Source organism: Mesocricetus auratus, unplaced genomic scaffold (genome assembly GCF_017639785.1).
Source record: "Mesocricetus auratus isolate SY011 unplaced genomic scaffold, BCM_Maur_2.0 Super-Scaffold_100676, whole genome shotgun sequence".
Taxonomy (NCBI): domain Eukaryota; kingdom Metazoa; phylum Chordata; class Mammalia; order Rodentia; family Cricetidae; genus Mesocricetus; species Mesocricetus auratus.
The window spans coordinates 119,371,102-119,380,957 of record NW_024429266.1 but is presented as its reverse complement, the minus strand read 5'-3'; the positions used below and the strand labels follow the sequence as shown (position 1 = coordinate 119,380,957).

Here is a 9,856-nt window from a genome sequence, read left to right as displayed (position 1 = left end):
TGCCTCTTTTTTTTAAACTGTGATTTTATAGTCATAAAGAGTGGCCTCAGAATACTTTTCCCAGCATATATCTTTTAGAGACTTATAATTCACAAGGAATATCTCCTGAGGATTGGAATTAAGATCACTTAGTAATACAACCAGATGACCAGTCCTGCTCCAGAAGACTTTCACTTTGGTTCATCCTATAAGCATGCAACAATGGCATGCTTATTGTGCTTCCATCATGTGCTTATGGGGATATCCAGTGTGGTGGAAGGCTGTGCTTCTGTCCTTCACATGTTCCAGAGCAGTGCTCCAAAGTGAACTCTAAGGATGCTTATTACCAATTATCCTGATTGGCATTTTTGTCAACTTGACACAAGATAGTGTCAAATGGGAAGAGGGACCTCATGTGAGAAAATGTCCACATCAGATTAGGCAGTGGTTCATTTTCTTGATTGATGATTATTGTGGGGGTGCCCAGCCCACTGTGGGTGGTGCCACACCTTGAGCAACTGGGCCTGGGGATTATGAGAAAGCAGATTAAAGTAAGCCACAAGCAGTAAGCCATTCAGCAGCACCACGCTATGGCTTTTGCATTGGATTCTGCCTCCAGATTTCTGCCTTGAGTTCCTGCTTCAACTTGTCTCAGTGAGAGAGTACAACCTGAGAGATGTCAGATGAAATAAACCCTTTTCTCCCTAAGTTGCTTTTGATAGTGTGTATTATTAAAGCAACAGAAACCCTGAGTGAGACACCAAGTAAAACTGTGGTATAAGAATCTTAACCTGTGTCCTGTTGGCACTAACTTTTTACACCAGGGTTTCAGTGACTTGAAGAAAATAGAGAAAATAGAGTTCCAAATGGTGAAAAATGTTCAGAAGAGAAAACATGAATAACTGCTATAGAAACACACACACACACACACACACACACACACACACACACACACACACACACACACACACACTGCGTTCCCCGCTGTGACATTCGTAGTATCAAGAGAAGCACAATTTAGGAAGGACAGTCGGTCACCAGCCTGGGAAGAACACAGCCTGAAGAAAGCATATTAGAGAATTGTATCTAGTAGAATCTGCCCAGCTAGGACAACCCCTAACGGCAAAATTCTTTTCATTGCTCCCTTATAACTGTAATTTTGCTACTGTTATGAATCATAAGGCAAATATCTGATATGCGGGATATCTAAAGTGAGACCTCTGTGAAAGGGTCATGTGATCCCCACCTACAGGTTGAGAGCTGCTGATGTACATACAGTGTGATTGGAACCTAGAGTGCACAGGAACCACTAATGGAAAGCCTCTAAGTTCAGATAAGCAATGTGAGTATCTTTAGCTTCATAAAGCGCATTGTGCTGAGATGAATAATGCTCTGATCTGTTCTGGAATTTGTGCTTGCCCAAGGAGAACTAGAAGAAGTGAACACTGTAGCAGATTTTGGATTGAATTGCTTTTTATTTCTTGGCAGAACATGTTTTTGCCAACTTTGCAACCCACTTGAACTTCTGTCTGTTCTTTGATTTTAGAATCAAGTTGGTTTCTTCGTAACACTGGAAAAAATTGTAGATTTAGACCTAGTTTTAAAAACAAGTCCTAAAGTTTCCTACAGGTTTTTATCATTATCAAGGATCTATAAATAAAATGTCTTCTTAGCATCTACTGTAGTTGAATCTGAAATAGCGGTTTTAATTTCAGGTGAGATTCTGAAAAGGTCTTAAAAGTTGCATTTAGTCCAAGTACTGACTCTTTACTCAGGCCTGCAGACGACTGACAGGTAAGCAAGTACTGGCAGAACTTGGTACTTCTGCAAGTACTGGTAGAACTTGGTACCTCTGCCTTCATTGTATGTCTCCTCCACTTAAGCTTTGGGTAAGATGCCAAAGTATTATCTCAAGCGTGTGAAATAGCAGATATCCACCTTCCACTGCTAACCCACTTTTTTCAAGGCTGGAAATACCAAACAATTATAATATTTTCAAGATTTACAGGGACATTATAATCTATAGATGGCCAACTGACAGCTTGTATAGTATTGTTACTGATCCCTGGAGTGGCACCTTAAAAGTTCTGCCCTCCATTTTCTAGGGATATTAGACGCTTCCAGATAGATCACTCCATAGGAACATGGTTGCCCTCTTTTGGGGATCACAGGCCTGATAGGCAAATGCCCTGCAAAGCACTTTGCCTTCTGGAGTAACCTCTGTAACAGTTCGGTTTCCTAGGTGCCTGCACCAAATGTAGATTCTTCTAAGCATTAGGGAACAATGGCAATGTCCTGACACCCAGAAGGTGGTGGGGGAGAACTAAGGTAGTGGCCAAGTCAACCTTGGTTTGGTTATTCCGACTTCTTGACATCTTCCTGATTCTTCTCTGATTTAAAGGCAAAGCATGTATCAGTTTTCCCCCAAGAAAGGCTGAGAGACTTAAAATTTCCCCTGCCTTCCCCATGTATTACACTGAAAATGAAGTTTGTCTCTTTCTCCACTATTTTTTCTGGAGTGAGTGACAGGGCTTGACATGTTGGGGTCTTAGATCTGTGCCCTAGGAATTCAGAACAAGAGTTTTACTTCTATAAAATAACTTTATAAAGGAAATATGTTTAAAGGCATTTTAAGAAAAGCTTGCTTCAATTTTTAACTTGAAAAAGAAACATGTTTCATCTATGGACCTCTGAGTATTTGACACACACATCCCAACACAGAGGTAAATATTGTCCAAAAAGGCAAAATGCTGTGGTGTGGTGGAGTTGCCAGCCAGCCAGAATCACAGATAGTCTACACAGACTACGGGAATGTTGTGCTTATTCTTAGCACCTGCATTGCAACCCCAGTAAAGAGGGGACTTTCAAGAATCTGCTTTAGGTCTTTATCTCAAAGTCTTTTCCATCAAGTCCAGCTTTTCTAAAGAGAAGGGGCCTATGGGACCATTTGTATTACACCACAGACAAGCAAAGAAATAGTCTCACCCAAAGATGTGTGGAACAGGGGTGTTAAAAGTTGGCCATACCCACATGTTCAGATTCCTTCCCCAATACCCATTCAAATGATGCTGCTTGTCCTGTGGTATTTAACATGCAAGTCTTGAGTTTGTGTGTCATGGGTCAGTTATAAAATGCTAGATACTGAGAAGCTCACTCACGTCAATCACCTCTGCTAAATCCATCACTGAATAATTTGGGATTATTTCCATTCTAATGGTAGCAGTGTTCTATACCTACTGAGACTAAGGGAAAGATCACAGGATCTCCCTTCTTTAGGTGGAGTTAGCACAGAATCTCCCTCTCCAGGTGGAATGAGAAGAGGATGTCACTCACCAGGCTGTTCTTCCTAAAAAGATTCCAACGTTTTAAGAACTAAGTATGTTGATGAACAGATTACATGGGGAGGGGGGTCTCACTACCACATGGAAGTCCCTCTCTAGGGGGCTCCCCATGGCTGTTTATAGCCTTATATGTTACCAAGAAGCAGTTTGTAAAAAAAATGAAAGATAGTCCTCAGGCTGATTCCTGCTTTGCTCACAGAGGGGATCACAGAACAGGTCATTGAAAGCTACTCACTAAGGCATCTTGGGATCTTTCTCTGGCTGGTTTAACTAGAGAATTGACTAGAGAATCAATAAGATGCACCAATAATGAAACAGTTGGCCCTTTGTTGGTGGATGAAATGGCATGCTGGTGAGTGAGTTACTGTCTTCTCTTTCTGATGTATTTCACAATCCTCACTCTTTTTCCTGATGAAGCTTCTTAATGAATCACTCTGAGATCAATCTCTATCTGAGATTTATTTGAGAAACACAATCTATGGCTAGTGGTACAGGTACTTTGAAATGGATGCTAGGATATAAGTATTTATAAATACAATTATTAAAAATACTAGGCACCAACATGTAAATGCTAATTACTACTCCATTAGGAATAACCTACATTAGTAATAATTTACATTAAGAAAACAAGAAAAGGAAGCCGGGCGTTGGTGGCTCACACCTTTAATCCCAGAACTCGGGAGGCAGAGGCAGGCGGATTTCTGTGAGTTTGAGGCCAGCCTGGTCTACAGATCGAGTTTCAGGATAGCCTCCAAAGCCACAGAGAAACCCTGTCTTGAAAAACCAAAAACAAAAAAAAGAGAAAAAACAAGAATAGGAATAATTAAGAGTCATTATCAAGTTAAGATAATGTTAGCACTATATTAATAACAAACTGTTAAGTCCTCCAAATAGAAGCAAAGCCAAATATTTGTATCTGTAAGTAAAGTTGGATTCTCACATTATTATCACAAACTGTGTAGCAATCAGGTACTTCACAAAAAACTGAGACTTTTCAATAAAGTCCAGCACACTATTTCTGCTGTCCACACCTGATCAGCAATTGCTACTAACAATGGTTTTTTTCCTATGTAAAAATGAAAGTCTGTAGAATTATATATACTTTGCCGTTATGAATTAAGTATTTCCATTTTAAGTGACTTTTTAATTCACTCTGCTTTTCAGACATTTTTAAAAATTGTATGCTAATAATCATTGAAGATGGCATAATATCTTTGTTAAAAATAATGGCATGGGAAAATGTACATGCTACCTTTAAGATAAATCCGTAGTACAGTGGTTCCTACTTTTCCATGTTTTTGTTTTTTGTACTTTCAATCCTCACAGTCAGTTTTAGATCTGAAAACACAATGAAGTGCAAAAAGGTATTTTGAAAGAAAGACAGAAAGAAAGGGGGGAGGCATTCATGTAAGTTTTATTATAGTTATTATTTGTAATTATACTATAATATTGTAGTGCATCATTTTATTTTCTTACATTGTCTAGTTTATCATTTGGCTCCTGGTTGGTGGTGGTGTTTGGGGAATTTATGAAACCGTTAGGAGGTGGAGCCTGGCTGGAGGAAGTACGTCACTGTGTCACTGTGGGTGGGCCTCGCCCCACTTCCAGTTCACACTCTTTGCTCTCTGTGCATGGCTGGAGATACAGTCTCTTAGTTTCCTGCTCTGAGGGCCTGCTGCCACACCTTCCCCACCACCAGAGATGCCCCCTCTGCAACTGTAAGCCAAAAGAAAACCCTGTCTTCCATGAGTTCCTCTGTGCATGGTATTTAATTATTGCAGAGAAGAGGCGCTAATATACTATATAAAGGAAAAGAAGCCCCTATAGTCATATCTCCCACAGATCAGAGGGATCTGCTATAGTAATGATAATAAAAGCTGTTGCTCTGTTCAGCTATGGTCCATGATAGTCTGTATAGATTATGATATTTGCAGTGTGAGGCTGAATGGATTTTATCATGAAAATGGGAGCACTGAGTATTGTGGGCTTCTTAGGCACATAAATAATATATATGCCAAGGTTCCAAGTTCATGCCTTTTCTACATGTGTATCAGTTCCTTTGACTGTTTCTGTGCCAAATGCTTAACAATGGCAATGTGGGGAACTAAGAATTTACCATAGTTTGAGGGTCAGTCTGCTACGATGCGGAGGTCAGCAGCAGAAGTGTGGAGTAGTTGGTCACATTGTGCCCACAATCAGGAAGCAGAAAGTGACAGCTCTGATATCCATCTCACTTTATCCTTTTTATTCATTCCACCGAAGGCGCAGCCCACTGTTGGGGTGGTCTTTCTACCTCATTTAACTAAATCTAGAACCTCTCCTCTAGACATGCCCAGTGGTTGATCTCCTAGGTGGCTGTAGATGCTGTCAAGCTGACTGTATTAACTATCACAGGATGCACATCAATTTTTTGACCATTCAGTCCTATAGCTATATCCAAAGGAGAAATGAAGATACATCAGCTGTGTGTATTAGAGAACCTATCTCAATTTATTTTATTTTTCAGAATAAAATTGTGATTGTGGAGATTTCTACAATTTTTTTGACCAACGTGTACTTCATTGGAACTATGCTAACTGACCTGAACTAAGCTCCATTCTCAAGATGACAGAGCAGGATGCTTAGAAAGCACCCTTCTTTTTGTCTGTCGGCTGCTGGTGGCAGAAGGCGTCTGCAGTGGGTCTGATAGTGATGTGCAGGCCCCATCTTTGGCTTGATCTCAGAAAATAAGGAGCTCAGTCAAGAGGTCTGAGTGATGGGTACACAGAGCAGAACCCTCGAGTCAGGGGTCTTCTAAATGCTTGTTTCTAAAGCAGGTAAGTGAAGGTGACAGTGGCATTCAGTACTCCCTCCTCACAGGGTCTTTCTGAACTGCCTATGCTGTCCTCACTTTCTATGCCAGAACACTATGAGTTTCTGTTCACACTTTATATTTTATAACCTTTGAAAAACATCTGAAATATTAATTAATTTCATAAATTCATTGTGCACCAGGAATGGTCCCATGGTAACAGGTATACATTACTGAACAAAAGTAGTGCATTCATGAATTTCATATACCTATGAAAGGTTTATTTTTTTGTGGAGGCCTAACTTGTCTTCATCTTAGTGCTGGGAATTGCATGAGTTCAATAATTTTTTGCCAAGCTACTAGAATGACTGTAATTGTGAAACTCAGCATGAGGTTGTCTTTTAAAAATAGGGATAGCTCAGCCGCTAAAGGCTAGGCTCACATCAAAAAATAAGCTATAGACTAGTAAAGTCAGGGATCATAGGAGGAGAACCTACAACCACAACTTTATTAAGCCAGCATGATGCCTAGTTATGCTCTAAATATGTCTCTTCATACTCAAATCATCAAGGAATGTTCTCTTTGTCACAGACAGAGACCATACAGAAAACTACAACTAATCAAAATGCAGAGTTGTGGATACCAGTCCTAATGGATACATCCACAAAGCAAATCCTGCAGCTAAGGCTCAGGGAACATTGAAGAAGAGGGGGTGGGAAGAGGATCAGGGACTTTGTTGGGAGATTATGTCTTCTAGTAAGGTTAGAAGCTACACCCTAAAGTCTCACCAACATGAACTGTACAAGGACAGCAACCACAGACAGGTTGACATGGATTCTGCAAAGCCCAGCAGCCTAAACCCTATGCAAAGAACCATAGGGCACCAAGGAATGATTAGGGTGTGGAAAAGAGTCTACCTCTGGGAAGAGCACACCATTCAGTTGTCCAATACCAAATGTTCAGCCCTAAAACATATATAAGTGATATAATACAGACTGAGGAGATTATATCTAGGCACATATATGTATATACATGCATGCAACAACAATTAATGTAGAAGGAGGCCATGACTTTGAAATGGAACAAGGAGGGGTATATGGGATGGTTTGAAGGGAGGAAAAGAAGGGAGAGATGATGTAATTTTATTATAATCTCAAAGATAAAGAAATAAAGAAGCCATGGAGATAAATTGAGTATCACCTCAATTTCATCTCCATGAACCTACACCAAACCACATTGACTCACTCCAGCCATTGGAGTAGTTTTAATGGGAAAATTTGTGGATTTTTCTTCACTTCCCTTATTTTGATGTATAAGATGATATCAGATGTTGTATAGGTATTTAGGCATTTGGCATTAGATGGTTTAGAGTAAATGACAGCCTAGCACTTCTTGTTCCCCAAGATCAAGGACAAAGGTAGTATAGCAAAGAGGTCCCCAATGCTCGCATTCTGAATATCACCTGCTTCTTCTGTGGCAAGACACTTAACTCCTCTGAGCCAAAGTTCAGCATCAGAAAATGCATATAATCCTGACTTCATAATCTGTGGCACAAGTGACTAGAAGGTAAAAGAAAAGCACACGGGTACTTGAAAACTGTGAGGCTTATGTGAGTGGCCCAAGAAGCACCAAAACCATTTAGTGTGGCTATACTGTGAGTGGAGCAGAGACAGTTCCAATGGAGATCTGCATTGCTGAGATGCCTTTCAAACCGAAAGGCAGAGTGCTGTTGAGTATACAGCATAAATATAAACATACTCACAGATCTGGCTTTGGAGTGAGATACAACAGACTGCTGATCATATGGGGATTTAAAGGAAAGGTGGCCTTAAACAAGAATATCTTTCCTTCTGGTGTATCTTGCCACCAGATATTCTACAAGTAGAAAACTTTAACGCCACAATCCAGTAACAATCAGGTAATTATAATAAACACACACTCTGACTGAAACATAATTAGATAAATTACTTTATAATAAAATGAACATAAAGTAGAGTGAACATCTATGTTTTTTCATGTTTGAGCACATGCTCAGGAAAGTTTCAAAAGATCTCAGTCACTCATCTCCACATAATTTTTGACATACTGCCCAAACAGAAAGTGGAGGCAAGAGATTCATTTCAGTAGCTAGATGGTTGAAGATGTGATCCAACCAGACAGTGCTACACCACAGGGAGGTAAGCTTATTTGTTCTAGACAATTAGGAAAATCTGATTGATCGTTAGTTGACCCCTAGTTTCTTAAGTAGACCTCAGGAGCTACACATGGCAGAGAACATGAAGTTGTTCCAGGAAAGTTACAGCTAACAAACACCAACAACCACAGTAAACCATCACCTCCACCATCTCGAAGGGAATGTTTGAGCTCAAGAATTTTCACGGTACTTAAAATTCCCCATCTATCACATACTATTAGAAGGCCTTCCCTGATAACGTGATTGACGACTTCCTTGTGTGCCATCCTAGAGCCTTCATCCAGTGGCTGAAAGAAGCAGAGGCAAACACCCACAACTAAACACTGGACGGAACTCCTGGAGCCTAGTTGCAGAGAGGGAGGAGTGATGAGCGAAGGGGTTAAGACTTAGTAAAACCCAGAGAAACAGCTGACCTGAACAAGGTGGAGCTCATCGACTCCATACTAACAGCTGAGAAACCAGCATGGAACTGATCCAGACACCCTGAACGTAGGTGTCAGTGACGAGGCCTTGGCATTCTTTGGGGCCTCGGGCAGTAGATCAGCATTTATCCCTGTCATCCAGATGGACTTTGGGAGCCCATTCCACGTGGAGGGATGCTGTCTCTGCCTGGACACATGGGGGAGGGCCTAGGCCCTGCCCCAGATGATATGACAGACTTTTGAGATCCCACATGAAGGGCCTCACCTTCCTTGGAGAGTGGAGTGGGGATTGGGGGAGGGCTTAGAGAAGAGTTGGAGGGGAGGTGGGAGAGGAGGGGAGGGAGAGGGAACTGGGATTGACATGTGAAGCAAGCTTGTTTCTAATTTAAATTTAAAAAATGCTGGTGAATAAAAGAAAGAAGGAAAGAAAGAAAGTAATGATTACTATACAGCAAAGTAAAACAAAATAGAGAAAATCATCCAATTAAAATTCTTCATGATGAGCAGGGCGGTGGTGGTGCATGCCTTTAATCCCAGCACTCGGGAGGCAGAGGCAGGCAGATCTCTGTGAGTTCAAGGCTGGGCTGGACCGACAGCCTCCAAAACAATACAGAGAAATCCTGTCTCGTAAAAACCAAAAAAAAATTCTTCATGATGAAATACAGTCATTTCACTCACAAGACAAAAACAATCAGTAATTATATATATGTATATACTTGACATATATTATATATTCTATATATGTAATATATTGTCTCTTATATATGTATATACATATACATGTATATATGTATATATATACTCTCATATATATATACATGAGAGTTAATGGAGTAGCATTTGAAGAAGTAAAGCAGTGTGAACATTAGTATAAAAATACATGATGATAGTCAAGTAAAATCTCAAAGGTTTGATGCTAACAAGTGAAAGAATCAGAAATTTTGTAAATAAGCTGACTGCAACTATTCAACTGTCAAAACAGACAGAAAAGTGAATAGAGTCTCAGAAATCGGTAGTGTACAATCAGATGTGTTAATATACAAAGTAGAATTCAAGAAAGAAAATGAAAGGAATTAATAAAGAAATAATTCAACAAAATGTCCTGTTTTGACAAAAAAGAATATAAACT

General features: G+C 40.1%; 1 protein-coding gene and 1 long non-coding RNA gene across 4 annotated transcripts in view; one reads left to right on the top strand and one right to left on the bottom strand.

Moving 5' to 3' along the window:
- Positions 1–9,856, bottom strand: part of Itprid1 (ITPR interacting domain containing 1) — a 144,201-nt gene that overhangs the window by 36,127 nt on the left and 98,218 nt on the right. The window lies entirely within an intron of this gene.
- On the top strand, positions 2–8,634 carry LOC121137193. Its single transcript, XR_005874426.1, has 3 exons — positions 2–1,321; positions 5,827–6,136; positions 8,577–8,634. It is a non-coding gene; the product is annotated as an uncharacterized LOC121137193 (long non-coding RNA).